The sequence below is a fragment of the Haemaphysalis longicornis genome, unplaced genomic scaffold, assembly GCF_048455015.1.
Source record: "Haemaphysalis longicornis isolate Haplotype H1 unplaced genomic scaffold, Haemaphysalis longicornis Haplotype H1 scaffold_3, whole genome shotgun sequence".
Classification (NCBI taxonomy): Eukaryota; Metazoa; Arthropoda; class Arachnida; order Ixodida; family Ixodidae; genus Haemaphysalis; species Haemaphysalis longicornis.
Window position 1 is genome coordinate 39,678,055 of NW_027526335.1, and position 20,044 is coordinate 39,698,098.

A 20,044-nucleotide genomic window follows, 5' to 3' on the forward strand; every position below is an offset into this window, starting at 1 on the left:
CGTCGTCTGTTGCAATCGCAGCCGTAAGCAATATGCAAAACACTTTTATTCACACACGCATCAGCGATGGAATAAAAGAAGGAGAGAGGCGAACATACAGACGGAAAAAGTTGCTTCAATGCGAATATCGAGTGCGCTCTTGAGTTGGATGAAGGCGCCTTTGGAAAAGACCCTCTTTACTGACATTAGAACGTTCTTGCTCGAGGGCTCTTCACGGCAGTAATATAAACGCGCCCGCCTCTAGCTACAAAAGGATGCTTCCCCGTAGGTCCGACAGGGAATCCCTGGAGCCAGTGAATACGGAAGCAGTTTCCTGCTCTCGTCATTTTGCCTGTCGTGCTCGGTTTTAATAAGGTTACCAGGCGGCTTTGCCGCTGTTGAAGCGTGTGTACTCATTTATACCTAGTTCTAGTATGCCATTTTTTTACGGAGCACCTTCTTTCTGACCAATAGAGGGCCTCGTTGGAAGCCCTGTACTTTTTGCGTAATGCATCGAAGGTACAAGGAAGTGAAAATCAGCTACGTCACCACAGCCTGAACCCCTTTCATGTCCCAAAGGAATTACATTACTGGTGCGATCGTGCAATCGATGTCCTGCTGTGCAACAATTACGACCACACAAGCATGGGAAGTTTCTTAAGCGTGGCTTGATCATAAATACCACCGACAATCTAAGGTACTTATTTTCCCAGATTGCCAAAGCAAGTAACAAATCGTGATAGTTTTTCACGTGTTTTCTATAATGTTATCAATACTTATCACAAACACAATGTGTGCGTGACGACTGAAGTTGGCGAACATCTCGAGCAGGATATCTGGGGAAAGTGACAGTTGTAAAAGCGCATCAACACTCCACGCGACGAGCGTAGATGACAAGAAGAAAGAGGCTTCCACGTGTGTGTGGAATTCCAAAGAAATCATAGTAGATATACAAATACCCGGTCAATCTTTACTACAATTGCTTTAAAATTATCAAAGACGCAATTTATTGGTGGGGACAACTAGCAAATGATTTTATTCACTTTTTTAATAGTTTGAAACTCCTAAAAAGATGAACTAAAGAAGCATAAAGGCACCATCAGTTTTCGACACAAAAAGATTAAAAAAGAAAAACTCGCGAGTAAGAGCGGATGAAATGGTAAACAGTATCAGCACGATGAATTACTAAACGTAGACAGTATAGAGTATCACAAATACACCGCGAGTAACAAAAAACTTGCCGGTAACTAAGATGGACACCATTTCCGAGAGAAAATAAATACCCCAGACAGCACATACACATTTCCTCACAAACACTCTGAGGTGGAAAAACTGCTGCATCAAGACACACGCAGTATATGTCTCTGCAGCGGACCTGGTCAACCTTCTCATGAGTAGAGTCAAAGCAGAAACACCCTGTTCTGCCTTTTTTTTTTTTTCAAAACTGAATTTGAGTGGACTTAGTTCCTGTGAATTTATGGTATGTTTGGATAAAGCTTGTTGCATTCAGTGAATCATGCGGAAGGATAGAATTTTAGGCAAGTTGTGTTCGCCTCATCATATTGCAAATGCCCTATGCCACTGTTTTCAGACTTGAGAGCGCACATTACTTAACGCGACGCTAGAACTACAGCACAGATGACAAAAGAACCTAAAAACGTAAAAATTTCGCAATATGTTTGTCTTGCTTTTTTATGTTGAGCTAAACGTACTGGAAAGCGGTACGAGGGCTGGGACGGTGAAAAAAACAAGCACGAGGGCTGGCTGACAAGCCTCGTTCGTGTTTGCCATGATCTCCGTGATAGTGCTGTTTTTGTCCAGTGCAAGCCAACTAGCCGAACTTATGTCGTGGTCAGCTTAGCCGGTACTTCTAATACAGAAGTAGTTTTTCTCTGTGGGTTTTCAAGGCAGCGCACATTATACTTCCATGATAAGTCAGAGAATCCCCGGTAGTGGTGCAATCAATTACATCCTTGTGTGAGTGTTTGCTCAGACATCGCGAAAGAGAGTGAATAGGACACAGTGAAACTATCTTTAGTTTCTCCTTCTCTGGACTTCTGAAAATGTCATTTTACTTACCCTAACATACCTGTCACATGACGCTAACCGACAGACTTACAACATTTTCTTGGATTTCGGAAAGCGATTGCCTGCATACTAGTTGTGCATGAATACATCAGGGCAGTTAGTATGACCAATGTCCTATTTCGATGGTAACTCGCCTTAAAATACAAGCAACCCCCACATATAATATAGGTTTATCTTGAAGTAGAAATCATTCAAGAATACGCCGCCAGAAAAATTAAGGAAAGAAACGAAATAATTTTTAAAAATATGTCAACACCGAAGTGACGACTGAGCCAAAGAAACAAGAACAGCCTGTTGAGTCTCCATGAGCAGACCTCCTACAGTGTGCGTGATTTTACTGCTTGGCTGTACCACGAGTGATAAAAATAAATTATCTGTATGTCATGTAAAAAGACAGGTAAATGTTGTTTGCGCAGTCGAATTGAGAAAAATAGGTTGCGAATATCCTTCCTGTAGCTCAATCATCGGCACTCAACAGTACTTTATTGAAACAAATGCGGCGAAACCCATACGTCTGCAACTGCGCAGCCCTGCGGGAGTTCATGCTCCCTTAACTTCGTGCGAAACTGCCCCGCATACGTTACCTGTTTGTCACATATTAATCATATTGATTTGAGCGTTGCACGAAAGCGCGATATGAAGCAACTTGGTCATGCCTTTTTAGACACGTGCGAGAAAAACTTTTTGCCGTCCAAAACATATGTAGCTGTCGCTGCAAACGTCATGAGGTTTTACGAGTAAGACGAGTACAAGTATATGGTATATTTTTTCAAGTATATGGTATATGGTATATGTTTTATTTGGAGTACAGATTTCCCGCACAGCCCTACGTCAGTAATAATGCATGCTGTCTCTATGTTGTGCTACACGTATATACTGACAAATGCATTGATGTCACGAGGCCCTATGGCTGGCTTCGCATGGCGTCTAGTACCTTGATGAATCCGGTGCTCCGTATTGAAAGTATTTGTTTGAAAACTGGTTACAAGGTTTACTCCATTCATGTCGATCGTGGACCAGATGTCAGGAGAAGAAAGCAGATTTGTTACTCTTGGCGCATCGCATGAATATCCCCCGAACTTACTCGGCGTTTTCATTCGGAAGTACGGCTGGAAAAGCCCGGGTCGTGTTTATTCGATGACCGGGAAGACTTTCCTGGCGCGCACTTCCGCAGCTCGCTGGCCTCTTTAATTTCTAGAAAATTTTATTTGCACCCCCGCAGAAGAACGCGCCACTACATTTCATCATCTAAACCAATGAGCCCGGATCTTTATAACAGGCTCTTTAGTGACTCTTATAACGAGAACAATGTACAAACTCCTTATTACACCGCTCAACGAAGTCTGCTTTGGCATCATTGTCGTATTTCTTATTAGGCATGCCTGAACCATTTTATTTCGTTTGCACGGGAGTCCAGTTTCTTTAGTTAACCATACAACTTGTTGCGCTTTTTACCATGTTGAAGTCGTTTCATCAAAAGGCAAAAATTTCTGCGTAGAATTGTGGTAAAGTTGAGCGCGATATTTAGACATGGACTCTACAAAGACACGACGCAAGCGCACGCTCAACAGTACGAACCATGGAATGCCAACTAGGCCAATCGATCACGTTTCTAAATCACGTTCTACTAAGTTTATCTCCGTTAGTTTCACTACCACACACAGTCGGAACATTTCCCAAGCTATCAAAAAAGAAAGGCCTACGTGAAAAATGATTTGATTGATTGTAGGATTTAACGCACCGACGCAATGCAGGTGATGAGGCGCGCCGTAGTGGAGGGCTCCGGATTAATTTTCAGCACCTGGGGATCTTTAATGTGCGTCGAAATCTCGTACACACGGGCATTTTTGCTTTTCGCCTCCATCAGAAAAGCGGCCGCCGCGGCCGGGAATCGAACCCCGACCTCATGCTCAGTAGCACAACGCCATAGCCACTGAGCCACCGCGTGTGGGTGTGAAAAATGCTTTGTTGAGTTTAAAAGAAATTCACGTGGTCTGAGGTATTTTTGGCGTGCGTCTCAGCGAATTTGCACAAACTCGATATGTGGGACTGAACGTTCGAGACTTTTTATTGCAGTTGCCTAAAATTCGCGGATTTACAGTATTGCTAAATTTTTTCTATACCTATATTTTCATCGTGCACCAACTGGGAAAGCACGGGCTGCATATAGGGAATGTAAGAACCGTAGTAAGCCACCAATTGTTTTACTTGCGTGCCATCGCAGCCGCTTTATGCAATCAATAGAGAAGCTGCTACTGTAATCGTAAGAGATGCTAAAATATGTAAAAGCATGCCTCTTTCTCAATCAAAACTTTCAATAAAACGACGTGTTAATGTGATCTTGATTTTTTTATTGGGTTCCTTGGCGGCGAAAAAACCCACCACTCACTTTCAGTCTTTCGTAACATAATGGCCAAGAAAGTTTAATAGAATCCAAAAAAGCAACAGAAAGGTGTTAACATAGTTGAAAGCTTCACAGCGAAGTCACCGTTCATGGAAATTTCTCGTTTTTTTTTTTCGTATTTTCTTGCCTCCAGAAACTGTACCATTTTACGCCCCTTAACCTCATCTGCTACAACGCAGATGTTGATTTAAAACCACAAAGCTCAACAAAAACAACCACACGTGGCTAGGTGTACACAATCCTTCCCGAATGGGTGTCCCGCTTTGAGAAGTAGTCATTTTCTCCCAAAGGAGAACCCTTCAAGTCTGAACTGCGAAAATGAGAGAAATGACATTTCCGCGTGGCAAATCTCGATCCAATCACCAGAAAACGTTTTCTGGTGATTTTCCTTCTCTTTGCGTGAGGATTGTAGCTGTTTGCAAAGCTTAGTTCGTTTCTCACAAGTGACCGAATTTTCCTTTCTTTTTTTGAGCATTCCTGTCTACAACAACAAGGGGAAATTGGATTTTCATCCCGAAAAGACAGAGCTCGCATTTACTGGCCTGTGTGCGCAGTGCTGTGTAAGGACAGAAGCGGAAAGCCCGCCAAGCGAGTAAACTGCTGCGAAGAATAAGCATCACAGTAAAGGGCCGCGTTGATGGTAGAGCCTTCTGAAGGCAGGCTGAATAGAAGTTTCTCTGATACGCGAAAAAAACGCAGTATTCTGGGAAAAGGTCTGAAAATTGTGATGATATCATGAGTCTCTAGACGGCGACAAGTGGCTGAATATTAATTTCTGCGTCTCTCTTTTTGAATACGCCAACGAAGGTGGTACCGTTTTAAATGATCCAACCAGGGGCGAATCTGCCTGTTCAAAGAAAATACGGGGTTGGTTCGGTAACTTTGGAAAGTTTCCGGAGATGTCACCACCACCTTTATTGTGAAGTCATAGCTTGAAAGTATCGCTTTTGGATTTTGCGGAGATGTTATTCACAAGCGTGTCATTATTTTCGTCCGAGAGACATTTTGATTGAGCATGCCAGTGCTCATTGCGACAATGAAAAGAAACGAGACCCTTGCAATGCCAAAACGTTTTCAAAAACAAGAGTCTATTTTGTGTATTTAAACGCGCAAATTTGGATGTGCCTGTTTGCTTGCCTGTCCCTCAATCCAGCCACCCGGCCAAAAGGTAAAGAATCCTGAAAACGTAAGGTTATATAGCCAGAACTTTGGAACCACTAAATCTGACACCATACTTTATCCTTGTCTACATTGTTCAGGGAAAAGTTAATATGGGTTTATAAGGCAAAATATGACTACATAACTAGCACAAAGCAGTGTTCTCTAAATTTAAAATAGATATGTGCTTGGTAGTTGTGATACAAAAATACAAAACGAGCTCCCGCCCGAGCCTAGACCTCGGAGCGGGATTCCAAGCCCGACTGTAAAGAAAGGTTCCAAATGACGGCGCGCAAGCAGTGCAACGCAAGAAATATAAATTGACTTCAGCTAACCTCCACCGTGCGTTTTGTGGAACGAACGAGACGGTATAGGAAGAGCGTGAAAAATGGAGGAGAACAGAGGCATTTAAGTGGCCAGGGTGGTATAGTGTTTCGTACTAATATATACTACGGGGAAATCTTGCGCCACTGTATAGGGGAGCCGCGCTTCAGCGAGCGTTCCGTCGTGTCGTGGGCAGGCACGTTCCACTTTTTCTTGGCATGGCTCATAAACAATCTGAAAAGTTGGCTCTGGCTGCCAAAAAGCAACAATATTACTGTAGAAGGTTCATCAAATTGATTTTGCTATAATAAACTTGAACCTCCAAAAAGATTAATTTGCCAGTGATTATTCAGAAGATTCATGCACGATGAATACGTAAAAATGTTACCGTTTTTTGTGGATTTTGGCTTCAAGACACAAAAGAAGCCGTATGGATAGCTAAGCCGAGTAGGCGAGGAACGTCGCTAGCGGCAATGGCGCAGCCCACGGTGGCCCGCGACTGCAGCGACAGATACCCCTCTAGTATATATTAGTATGGAACTCTATGCAAGGCGGCAGAAGGCTATCGTCTTTTGACGACATTTGCGTCAAAGTGAGCAGATACGAGGTCAATTGAGGTCAAGTTCTACGTGACAGCGCGCTGCCGCTGAACGCTGTACTTTTTCCTTGAATGGGCGTATTTAAACGGGGCCGGGAATCGGTTCAAGACGAAGCATGCGCTGGGTGCAGAGGAAGGACTACCACTCTGAAGATCGTGGGGGAAAATTTATGAATTCCTGATTCAGGAACTCAGAGTAACAGTGCAAGGGATTGTCAGTACCTCAATTGAATCAAAATCCTGGGTGAACAGTTTAAGTTTAAAAAGAGTGCAGGGATTCTTTGGCTGTGTCAGCCATAGAATTGCATGCAAAAGCAGCATGCATTTCTGCCAATTTTTTATGTGATGTTTTATGTACCACCGCGGGTATGCGTTTACTCTGTTGGCATTGAACGCTAAAGGCTCTAATGTATGCGTGTAGTATTAAAATTACGGACATAGACTCATCATAATGTATTGTGCAATGCATTATTGCGGGCATGTAAGACGGCAAGGCTGACAGCAGCAACGGATAGCGGCGACTAACGTTACTCCTTGAGGTGTTGCGACGACTTGCCGCTTGGAGCACAAAGCGTAAAATCCATGCTTTTGCCAAATGGGGGCCGGTTTACAACCCGGCGTTAGACTACAAAGCATTGCTTTAGTCCTCAGGTTCGATGTTTAGTCCTTACGCTACCTAACGTCACCTTTTAGCCTTACGATATACCAAGTAACGTCACGCTCAATGTACGTCGAGCTGCAGGTAGCGGCTGGTGACGTTGTCCTCAAAACGCTAGGCCCAACGCCTGGCCATCGCATACCCGCTTAGTCCTTGCCTTGGCTAGGCACTAACGTTAACGTAAACGAGGTATAAAGTGTAAAATACGAGATTCTTCATTACTGAGGCTTCAACCAATTTTGGTAATACCAGCCGAGTGTACGCCAATAATGTTTTCACCCTATAAAGTAGAGAGAATGACCCAAGGTTCTCGACGCCGCAGTTCAAGACGACTAAAATGTCCGTGCCAAGCTTTAGCGGGTGGATGTAACGGTCGCCGAATTCCTCTGCAGCATCTTGCGTTGCATAATGCCCATTAATATTATTGGCTCATGAAGCACGATCTTCTTCTTTTAAGTCTTTTTTAAGCTGAAAAAGCGCCTTTTGTCTCACCTCATCTCACAGGCAGTCCCACCAACATAACCATCAAAATCCGATGACTTGTCACTCCTAAAATTTACTGTGCTCCTTCAATTGTTTCAGCACGACAGGGCAGGTATTCCAATAAAAAGAAGGACAGTGGATAAATACCCGCCGCGGTGGCTCAGTGGCTATGGTGTTGTGCTGCTGAGCCCGAGGACGCGGGTTCGATGCTCGGCCACGGAGGCCGCTTTTATGATGGAGGCGAAATGCAAAAACGCCCGTGTGTACGAGATTTTGGCGCACGTTAAAGCTCCTCAGGTGATCAAAATTAATCCGGAGCCCTCCACTGCGGCACGCCTCATCGCCTACGGAGCATCGGCGGGTTAAAGGAGCCATGATGAGAAAACACAAGTTTGGTTCATTCAAAAGATTGTCTCGTTAGATTCATACTGACACCACTTTTAACGTAAACTTCGCTCAAATAAGCTACATAATTAGGAAAAACGGGAATGGTCATGCGACCCACCAGCTCATTTCCCGCAACAGAACCTATGATGTCACATGAGCTAAGCTCTGGGATTGGCGGAGGCTGGAAGAAGCAGACGCAAATTAGGTAGAGCTTACAAACTAGACGAACGAGCGATTTGCGCTTAAATTTAGGGCACATTCTTTACAACGCAATAAGAATGATGGAACAAACAGTGGAAGTTACGAAAGCACATGTAAACATAGAAGTACTGATGCGTTCTGCTGTTCGTACTGCGCCCTGCATGCTTGGTTTAGCTGCACAGCACTACGGGGTTTGGGGTTGTCTCAGACGACACTGGCCGATTGACGCAAGCAACTGTGTCTTACGGGACCCCATTTGTCGAGCGAGCACTGTTTCAGGGAACGAATATTTTCTCCCAGAACAAAAACAAGCCAGGTTTAAATGCGGGCAAAAACAAACTTAACGCTTGCCACGGTATGGTGGCGCCATCTAGGTTACGGAACGTAAAGAAACACGGGAACAAACCAACACCGCTGTACAGGGTGGAGACAACCTTTGAACAGTCCCGTGCCGCCGCAATTGGGCCAACGGGCTCAACGCGTTATTCTTTTCGTTTCCCACGAGACCTAGCAACGCGAAACAGACAATATGATTCAAACTTCTTCAGTAAACCGCGTTGCGACGATAATTTTAGCGCGGTTTTGACACAATGACTTGCTTCGGCGGCGAGCGAGCAACCGAAAATGGCGGCGCCAGCGTACACGTGTCTCTACCCTGTACGGCGGATGCGTGAATGAAGGTACTCTAGGCTGCGGAGCGGTCGGTTCCTGTGATGTCATTTGGGACCACGAAAACGCACGATTGAGCGGGAAAATCAAAATATTAACCTAAATTGTTTAATTTCTGAGTGAATAAAGCACCGTTTGTATCCGGACAAGCCCTGGGGGCACTATAAAACACGAAATCTTTCGAATAAAACCAACTTGCATTTTCTCTTCATGGCTCCTTTAAACCCTACAATTAATCAACCAATCAACAATGGCTAAACATGCACCACAGATTATCAATCTACGCTTTTTCAGCATTAGTTTCACATTCGTCTCACTTTCGATCTTCAGAAGGTAGCACGAATGGCGGCAGTGAAAACAAAATCAACCCTGTTCTACCAGTTTTAGATACGGAGCATCTCATGCTCGGGGCTGTGTCCCTCCCTTGTCCGCCGTCCGCGCTCTACTGCGCATGCGCGTCTCTACAGCCCCTTCAGCGTTTGCGCTGACGTCAGCGCAGTCCACTATAAAAAGAAATAGGCGGCGCCCGGTTTCGATCCCACGACTCTCTGGCTGCAACGGGAGGTACGTGGAGCTCTTCCCACTGCGCTACAAACCGAAACGGGAGCATGTGCTACGAGCGCGCCTTATGTCCTTCACTCATTCAAACTACGTCAAAAAGCTACTGATACAACGAAGACACGCGAAGCTGACCGTCACCGGAAACGACGAACTGTAAACTAATTGGAACTTCAGTCGACCCCATGGCTGCCTCGCATACTACTCAGGGTTCCCCTACGGGAAGATGATGTTTTTTTTTCTTTTGGGGATATTTATTCGGCATAAACCTTAACGCACAAGTGATTCTATACACATTCGGTATTCGCGCCATATTCTTCGAGCACCATTTAATTGAACCGTGTGCGAAAGTTAACAGTACTAACAGTTGTTTCAAACTGATCGTAACGCGAATAATAACTTTTTGTGACAATTTGCGGGAAGTGATTGTTCTTGTACTCGGTGTGCAGGTAGGATTACAACTTGCTTCAAAAGCATACTTCTGCTCCTTCTCACTGTTTTTCGAAGATATATTCAAATCATTGTTTGTGTCGATTGTGAGTTTTAACGCACTGACGCAATACAGGCGATCAGGAGCCCCTTTGTGGAGGGCTCCGGATCAATTTCGACCACTTGAATCTTTTACGTGCGCCGAAATCTCGAACACACGGGCGTTTTCGCTTTCCTCATCCATCAGGGATTCCAATCATAATTTTTAACCGTTCTATGTACGTATCACGAAGGTGCTTTAAAATTACGCCACCCCCACGGTTAACAAATGATTGTAAAACTTCGCATTAGGGGTCGAAGCGCAATATCATCTATCTCATTGAACAGCTAAGAAGAAAATACAAAAAGCCTTCATTGTAGTGGCCGTACGCGCTGGCCTCAGTGCCGGCAATAAACACTGGAAACAACGTCCTCAAGTTTAGAGAAGGACTTGGTGAGGGTCGTCACAGAAGACAAAGCGAAATATGGCCTGAAAACACAATCTGACAATACGGCGTTCACTAATTGAAAGAGCGATGCAATCTGAGAAGAACTTACTTAGTGAAACTCCAAGCCCCTAGTTTTTTTGGCGGTAGGGCATAATACATTAAACACTGCCTATCCCAAAACTCTTATGGATACACGAAACACCTCCTGTCCTAAGTTCTTCCGGGCAAATACGAGGTGGTTGTGTAATTAAACTTATTATGAAACATGCATCACCAACATAAAGAGTTGTGGACTAAGTCGCAATCACTGCACCCCCAGGTGAGTAACATTCATTGTTGCCTGAACGCCACTTACGTTCGTCTTAATCTCTAGTGGACGCCACATATACAATGTTTAGAAAACAAAGATAGGGATGTTTCTATAAGGCGCTCTTTCCAGTGGGCACGTATCCTACTGGACGTGCCTAAGAGGGCTTCGTATTGTCCTAGAAAACTTGGGGTGCCCAGTCGAGCTAACAAAAATACAAGCAACGAACTTGTTCACGGAACTGATCGACTCAACAGCGATGGCCACGAAGGCAGTAACCAGGTGCAGAGCGTGCCTTTTGTTCGATGTCTTCGCAAAATAGACGAACCGCAGAGAATCCCGATTGGCTCACCTGTACGTGCTTGGCGCACAGCGCTTGCTCTTGGTGGAACTTCTAACGTGCTGTCGGCACGACTCTAAGCGAAAGTATCAATGAGTCTGCGGGCCTTCTTTCACATAATGAAACTCATTGGTCGTGACTGGCGGTGACGTTTGAAAGAAACATTTCAAACAGTGGCTACAGATAGAGCAGTAGTGATGGTAGCATATTTTGTTTCAGTAAAAGTAGACCTTTTTTAGCGCGTATTCACCTTCACCACGCGAACTCATTTTTGTGCTTGACAAAGAAAGGACAAAATGTTGGTTTTTCAGTAGCGTGTGGTAGTGGAACCATCTCTTGGCAGCTCGCCGAAGACATGAGAGTGAAACGAGCCATGAGACGCCGCGACTCGTGGTTCTGTGGGGTCTAAAGCCTAAGTATACGACTACGCAAGAAATGTACACTACCCGAGTTGTCGATGGACATGCAGGCACATACAATGTACATAAATTCCGCGAGGTGGTAAACCTTGCTCAGTACCGAGGGCCCCAAAGCAACTCGAAGTGGCGCATAGCTTGTACAAACATACCCGAAGCAACATAATGCTGTAGCATGTGACTACGGGTGTGACGAAGACATGGCGGTGCTTCATAGGCAACGAGTGAGTGCCACTGCAGTTTTTTGCATGTCACTTTCATCCCTACACATTTATAGGGGAGGAGAGGTCCGCAACATCAACAACACTTTCTCAGTTGCTCCACCCCTGCAAACAGCGACTCAAGGACCTGCATTTCGTTTCGCATTGTGCAGTTCACGCAACGTGCGAAGACGAGGACAAACACAAGGTTCCCGACAGCCCTAGGTCATCGCTTTTTTTTGATGGACTGAGGACTGTCGTGGAGAGGCATCCCTATATCCTTGTCGTGGTTCTTTCAATTCCGAATGCACGTCAACAAACTGGAGGGCCCTCCCCTTAACTTTGGAACACATTTTGGGCATATTTTTAAATTTAAGTCGAAAAGCTATAAGTTATAAAGAGCAACATGGAGAAGCGTGTTGTACATAAACATTTCTTCAAAATCCAACTTTAGTGTTCAGATCTGTGGCTCTGCCGACGAACTTGTCTTAGGAAAGACGCACCTTAGTGGCGGGATCAGCGGTTGTTGGTATAATATGTTTACAGTGAAGGAAAAAGGCTTAGTGATCGAGGGTTTCGGAATTCGTACCAGAAGAAATCACCGCAGGTAGAAGTGACAACTGGGCTAGTCGGTGTTGGATTTGGAACATCTTGATGGTAGCGCACTTACACACGGATACTAAGAAAAGAGAAAAGTACACTAACACACGGACGACAGCGCGGTGGTCTGAGGTCTCTTTTCTTAGTGTCCGTGTATAAGTGCGCTACCATCAAGATGTTGCAAACCACAGGTAGGATTCACCACAACTACCCAAAGCTAACGATCAGCGGAACAAAAATCACAATTTGGCGAATAATAAGGACCACCGTAAGAATAGAGTGTGCTGTTGTCCCATCGCAGAATTTCTTTTTAACACCAGAGCTGTGAACCCATTAGCTTATTCCGGTGGCCTTTGCAAAAAAATTCTAAGAAACAATACCGAGCGCACGTGAGCATGCGTATCATCAGTAGCGCCCGACATCACCCCGTTCGATCTTAAAGAAAACTTTTCCAAACGTTGGTGTCTTGATCTCTCGTCTGCTCTTCCCATCGAAAGGGCACGTGCGTTCGCGCCTGAAGTGGGGAGCATAAAGCAGCTCGCGATACAGACGCCGAGTTCGAAAAGCTGGTGGCCACCGGTTATACCGTGTGCTAGCGCGTTCAACTTTATGAGGGATGTGAATGACTGCTGACAAAACAATCCGGTCCTGCCAGTCATGAAGAACTTTCAGCAGCAAGTTCGCAACTCCATAGGAAATGCAACAGGCGGGTCTCCGACAAAGAGACAAGAGCCGCTAGCTCGGCTGTTTCTCCAGCCTTGCACAGCTAGTGCAAGAACCGCCATTTTTTTGCTCTAATCGCATGCTTTGCTCGTCATTTACTAAATTCGGATATTTAGCCACCCTAGTTTCTCGTTTTCAATTGTTTTGGGTCGTTTTGGGCTTTGGGTTTTGTGGTGAAGCTCACATGCAGTGATTTATTGTAACGCACACAATGCATACTTTTTATGAGAAAGGCGAGAGCGGGGAACGAGCTTGTAGCTGACGGTGCGGCAAGGAGCCAAGATGTTGCCTGGAGTCTATACCGGTAAAACTAGAGCGTCTGTTTCACAACAAACGTCTGTCCAGTGTTACTAAATTTGCTTCATTCTGCCCCTTTACAGCGCTTTTTTCGTTCACCCGGATTCCTGGTTGGGAGAACATCTTTTCACTAGTACTTTAAAAGATGGCGTTCATGGAGTGCCGCTTACACGAGTGATTCCGCTGGAAGGCCCCACGTCATGGCCCACACCAAAGCGGCCAGTAACCCTCTTCACAGGCTCCAAGCGTTCGCCACGGTTGTGTGCAAATCTTCGGTAGCGTCTGCCCGATTGACTTTCTCGTCATTTCTCATGCGCCGCCCTCATTCGGTTTACTCCCAATAAGCCTGGACGGAAGTCGACGAATATGATGACAATAATGATATGGTTTTAAATTTGAGTACGATATTGTCCAATTAGGAGGGTCAGCTTAGTGGCTCTCACTTCAATAGCCCAGTTCAACAGACTTGTTAGGTACTTCGGGAATAAAATAATTTCGAGGAAAAAACCCAGATCAGGGGAACCAATCTCGTTAAGCTGGACATGGTGTCTTATCAAATTTTTTGTGCTTTCATGAGCATTTCGTTTACCTGGCACCTACGGAATAAGAAAACCGAAAAGAGAATTTCAATGTTGTGTCACTAGAAATTGAATTTTTTATCCAGGAAAAAAAAGGACGACATACCGCACACATTATTTTTTTTTCTTTCCAACACAAAATAAATAATTATAGAGGAATCCACTCAATGTTTGATATACTTCAGGTATTTTTATTTCAAGACCGGCGCCGATTCTAAAGCAGATTAGGGCATGCGGGAATGCGGGGTTTCTTGTTCGTGCAGCAAGAAGAAAAAAGAACCTAGAGTATGTACGTCGGTCCCAAGCTGAGGTTACTGACCCCTAACCCCGATCGGCCCGCGCGTCCGTGCTTTTAAAAGTAACTCGCAGTAGCTGCACTCGCTGGCGTTGCCGGGGTGGGGTGAGCAGTGAATCAATCTTAAGCAAGCATGCCTGCTTCCGCGGCCACTACTGCTGCTACGAAGGTGTTCCCTATGAGAATGTCGGAAACGCAGCATAGATAAAGCAAAGATAGGAAAAAAATGTTGGGTGGCTAAACCAAAGGTTTCACCTTCTGAGCAAAAATTGGCGAGGCCCATTAATCACGAGGCCTGCAGACAACCTACAGTCGCATGGGACACATTCAAAGGAAACTAACCAAGCAAACAAAAAAAGAGACCATGACCACCAAGCATGAGTCAATGTGTATACGTATATTTTTTCCGCTGTGAAAAAGGGCCACCATGCTTCAAAAGCAAAGAGAAATATTGTTCTGGCAGCTCCGGCCGCGCATTCATCAGCCAAATTCGTTGATGGAAACAGATGTCCTCCATAACTGCGACACTTGCAGGGCTGCTGGACTGCGTCTCGCGCGAGATTTACGTCTTCCACAGGAGCAGCGAGGTGCTTGCAAATTTAATGCGGGGAACTGCGCCCGGCGGTTTCTGATCCTCTTTCGGAGCGAAAGCCAGCTCATTCCTGTACTCCGCGTTAAAGAGAGGTAAACTTTATTAACAGCAGAGCTGTTTAACCTTTTAGTTTCGCCGTTAACGTATTCATATTGTATTTCATATTGTAACGTATACAAAGTGTATTTCTTGTTCCCTGAAGTGATGCACTTCCTATCGCTGCTCTGTATTTCAACCACTCCTGCTATAGCCCTTAAAGGGCTGCAGTATGTGCAAATAAAAATAAATCGATAAATAAAAATAAACGAGAAAAAAATATCAAGAAAAGACCGTGCGTCTGTGAGCACGCGCCTCGTGAGGAGCGCCCGGCATCGGCAGGGCTTGCGCGTGGACTTGCGCCGCGTGAGGAGGTCGCAAAAAATACCATGGAAAAAACCGAACGCACGTGAGCGTGCGCCTCGTGGGGAGCTGCCGGCGTCGGCCAAATCGTCCTTCGAGAACACTCTGCCCAGAATTCGTGTCGTGATCTCTCGCGCGCTCTTCTACACACCGGCTCACGAGTGTTCGCGCCTGAAGTAGGAAGCACAGACGCCGGGTTCACGCTACAGACGTCCAGTTCACGCAAACAGTTGCCGCGGGTTTTAGCGCGTGCTAACGCGGTCCACTTTGGGAGAGATGTGAAAGGCTGCGGACAAAACGATCCGGGCTTGCCAGTCATGGAGAACTTTCTGCGGTAAATTCAGAAATCCGCGTTAGACGCAACAGCCGGGTCTCCGACGAAGGGAGAGGGGGCCGCCAGCTCTGCTGTATTTCCAGCCTTGCACCACTACAGCAAGCTGCGACTTTTTGTCTTTGTTTTTTATTGCGAATGATATCGGAATCGCGTCTGCCTTTTTTGCAGGACCGTCTAAGCTGCAGTACAGATGACGGCTTTTTCTCCACTAATCGCAATGGATAAATGTGTGTAACTTCTGGGCTAAGGATTCCATGTTTTCCACTGTTGGAGCGAAGATGACGGGACCCGGCGCAGCATCGTGGCAGCTTCAGTGTATTTCTGCAACGCATGGGTTTAGTAGTGGGAAGAAAAGCGGTGGGGGCACTTGCTCTGGTCGAGGAAAACTTCAAGGTAGTCTTTTTCAGGGCTCAGTGGCTAAGGCGTTGCGCTGCTGAGAACGAGGTCGCGGGTTCGATTCCCGGCCGCGGCGGCTGCTTTTCTGATGGAGGCGAAAAGCAAAAACGCCCGTGTGTGCGAGATTTCGGCGCACGTTAAAGATCCCCAGGTGGTCAAAATTAATCCGGAGCCCTCCACTACGGCGCGCCTCATCGCCTGCGTTGCGTCGGCGCGTTAAACCCTACAATCAATCAATCAGTCTTTTTCAGACATTTTATTTCAACAAACAACCCAGTTGGCCTCGATTATTCATAATCGGAGAATGTCTGACATTTGGCGTATGATGGGCCGAACAATCAGCCTTATCCACTGTCTGCAGAATGAATAAACAATAACAGGAGGCGAATATTAAAAAAAAGATAATGAACGTTTTGAAAGGGCTGACAAAAAGAAAGAGGATTTAACTGGCGTGCAAAAAATTCATCTCCGGCATATGGCAACGCACAATCTCGCAAATCTACTATTGCTCTGGCAAAATTGCATGAATTCGTCTTACAAGTCATCGCTCACCATGAATATACTTTATATTTCGTCTCCCTTGAATTGTTCTTCTTAGAAAAGTTGAAAATCTGCCTTAGTGAAAGAAAACTTGTTTAGCGCTCTTCATATCATGCCCCCCAAAGCGCATTTCGCTACGCATAATAACTGCGAATTTTCCGGCCGGATTATAAATTGCATGCTTGGTGAATCAAATGCATCGCCCTCAACGGAGGGTATGTTGAGCAACACAATATTGTTCTATGAAAAAAGCTTAACCTTCATTTTGCGCTTCCTCATTTGCAACTGTTTTACCTTCTTACACACATCCTTTTTTCAAAAGAAACCGCCCAGTCGAAAAACACAAGAGGCTTTTCTGTACTTTGTCGTATTTTCGCGTGTCATACTATCTTCTTTTCGTAATCTTGTCATGTCGTGACTCTGGTGTTCTGTCGTGTGTGGTATTCCTGTCTTGATTTTGAAGTTTCGTCATGCCGAATTCCTGTCTTGTCGTGATCCTGATATTCCATCAGTAGTTGCACATGGTTTGAATCCTATCGCCCATTGTGAACAGTAGCGTAAATGGCAGTTCTGTCGCGACTACAGAAATGTTTGTCGTTGAGAAAATTGACTTTCTCGTTACGACACAAATGTGTGCCGTAACAGATGGCTTTGCCGTAACAGCAAGACTTTTGTTGTCACAGCAAAGTTTCTTGTCGTACGAAAGGAATTCTTGCTAGGGTTTTGCGGTATTCCTGTTGTGATTTTAGACTGGGCAGATGATCTATAGGTTTTTGTTATTACAACTCCAAAAGCCGAAAAAATAGAAAGGCCTTTAGTCGACAGGTTTCGTGTCGGCCAAGGATTTTTTTACGCTGCGTTGCCATGTTCTAAAGAAACTTACGTATTCGAAACAGCCGCAACTGATCCGAGCCACAAAAAAGCGGAAACAGGTACTCTGCGTGACGGTGCCGTAAAACACGACAGGCCGTCACTTGTTTTCGAGTTGCAGAGACCTCGGAAAGAAGCGCCTGTTTGTGACAAACCTGCCTAGGCAGCCTTATTTGTCCCCGCGCAGTCGAAAAGCTTCCCTGACTGAACAAGGGAAAACATTACGTGTGAAAAGAAGGTTTCAAATGGAATGCCTTATACACTCGCCTCACTGGCAGCTTATCGCTCGTTTCAAAACAAAACAAAGAGGCCGATGGGTTCAACGCTTCGAACGCCTCGTTCACCGCCCACAGGCACTTTTTGTTCCCTTCATAAAACCTGAAATGGTCCCTACCTTAAGCACAAAACGAGGATCTGGACTAGCTGCTCAGAACTCACTAGGGAAAATTCGTGGCCGAAACCGCCGACCTGGCTGCTTCAGTATCTCCAGGCCACCAGGGCCGCGGCCGGAAACCAGTGAGTGCGCTAACGACTTTGGACTTCGTCTCCACACCCCCTACGCCACACACACACACACAAAAACACACATGGTGCGAATTTACCGGCGAATTTGCTGCTGCGGCGCTGTTGGCGCGGGAAAACGATCGATTGCCACAGCGACAGAAATAGGTCGCTTTGCCACAAGAGCCGCGCCACAGCGGCGAACTCGCCGCTAAATTCGGACCATGTAAACGGGATTTCCGTATAAGTGTACCCTTTTATGCCAGTGACCCTTTTGTTTTCCTGATCCCAGTATAGTCTTCGCGCTTTTTGCACCGCAACTGTATAATTTGACGTATTTTTGTGTGACTAATTTTGGTGCAGTTATTCTCAGTAGGCCACGGTTTACAAGCTGCTCCTGTGTATACGCAATATATTTAAATAAAAGGCAGCGGTATTAATATTTGCCCCTAACCGTCCCATGTGGGCAAAAATAAAGAAAAAGAAATTCTTGGATGACAAAGCGAAAAGAAAATACTACGTCCAACCCCTAGTTGTTTGTTTCGTGCTGTTCGCGTTTATAATAGTCGCACCGTGCTTTGTTAGTTTTAGATGAATTAGTTCTTTACTTCCGTGTTTTTTGCTTCCATACTTGTTAAGCATATAGTTTTATATTTGCTTTACAGTTTTACGTATCTTTAAGTGCTATTTCTTCTTATCTAGACAAAACGGAAAATTGTAAGCAGCGATAGCAATTCTGCCACAATTCTGAAATACAATTTTTTATGAAATATTTTATTTTTGTGGTTCTTTACAGTTAATAGTTATGAATTTTGAGTTAATAGTTTCATTATACATTGAAAAATTTTATGAAAGAGGTTGAGGTCAGTCTTACTGTCACAAACTCGAGCGTACGACGTCTAAAAGTATCGTTAAATTTTTCATTTTATTGTACAGCGGCTAACTCTTCTTCAGTCGTCCGATTCATTCAGTTCGGTTCTATTTGCCACGAGACAAGGCTGGAACTTTCGCGAACAAAATGGCGGTAACACGACCACTCGCTGGCTTGCCGGCAAGAAAATACCAAAATAAAAAGCTCCGCCGCTCAACTTACACCGAAGCTTCGAGCACTCTCGAGGAGGCACGGGTGGCCTTGCCAGTGCTAAACAGCGTCGATGATTCTAGAAGGGAAAGAGGGAAGTTATTCACTGACGGCGGCAGGCGCGTTGTGTTCTGTGCCCTCTCTCTCCACGCCGGCACGGTTATAAAAAGAGAAGCCGCGCCTAAGCAAACCACCTACGTTTGGAAGTCGTGATGTGACAACGGCACCTGTCAGTTTGTGCATCACACCATCGGCGGCCCGCGCCCAGGAGGACTCCAACGTACTCTCGGGCCTCGAATCACCGTGATCGTCTCGGACGGCCTGGCCTACAACGAAGCCACGCTTCCCAGTTAGCCGAATCGCCTCCGACAGCGGTGCCTCGTCCGGCCCGGTCGGTGAATATGCTGGGACTCAGTCTCTAATAAGCATCGAACTGTTCGTTTTCTGTTAGTTAACTGCTCCGATTCGTAATGCTCATTTTTTAACGCTCCTGTTTGTATCATTTTGTCTAATTGGACTGTTTCTTGTATTTGAATTCCATCTAAGTTGTCTGTCATTATCGATCCGTTACCCCGTGCTTGTGTTTGTAACTTGCCTGTCTAAATATAAGTCTTTGTGCTGTTTTGCGTTCAAGGCTCTTGGTCATTCTTGCCGCTCTGGTCGGCGAAAGCCGCACATCAGACAGCCACCCTCTTTGTCACCTGTGCCCTGTGGATTCGGGGGGGTTTGTTGGCTCTCTGGAGTCGACTCCCCATATCTTCCGACAGTGCACCTTAATTTAAGGAAACCGGGTGACACGCAGCAAAGGTTAAGCGTGGTAGAAAGTTTCGAATTCCCACATCGAGTCTGTCGTAACGCTTGCTTGCTTCCCCACCGCACCAGAGAAGGATCGTGTGTGCGTCAATACGCAAAGAACGAGCCGCGTAATGTTCTACCGCCCACACGACAGGCTTCGCGCACGTCTGTTGTGCACGGCTGAGTTACCGTGGAAGATGCGGGATCGAATGGCAAGAGGAGCAGGAAACGCCAGTGGGGTCCGAAACCTCGTTAGCATATTGGGGGGAGCGAGGAAGCCGGGTGCTCTTTTTACGCCCAGCGCAGCGGGCCTATAGAAATTTTCTAATTAGCGGAACCTGGTTCGCAGTAAACCA

At 45.6% G+C, this 20,044-nt stretch overlaps 1 protein-coding gene across 2 annotated transcripts in view; it reads right to left on the bottom strand.

Moving 5' to 3' along the window:
* The window catches only part of LOC144173222 (uncharacterized), a 521,919-nt gene that overhangs the window by 426,808 nt on the left and 75,067 nt on the right, over window positions 1-20,044 (bottom strand). The window lies entirely within an intron of this gene.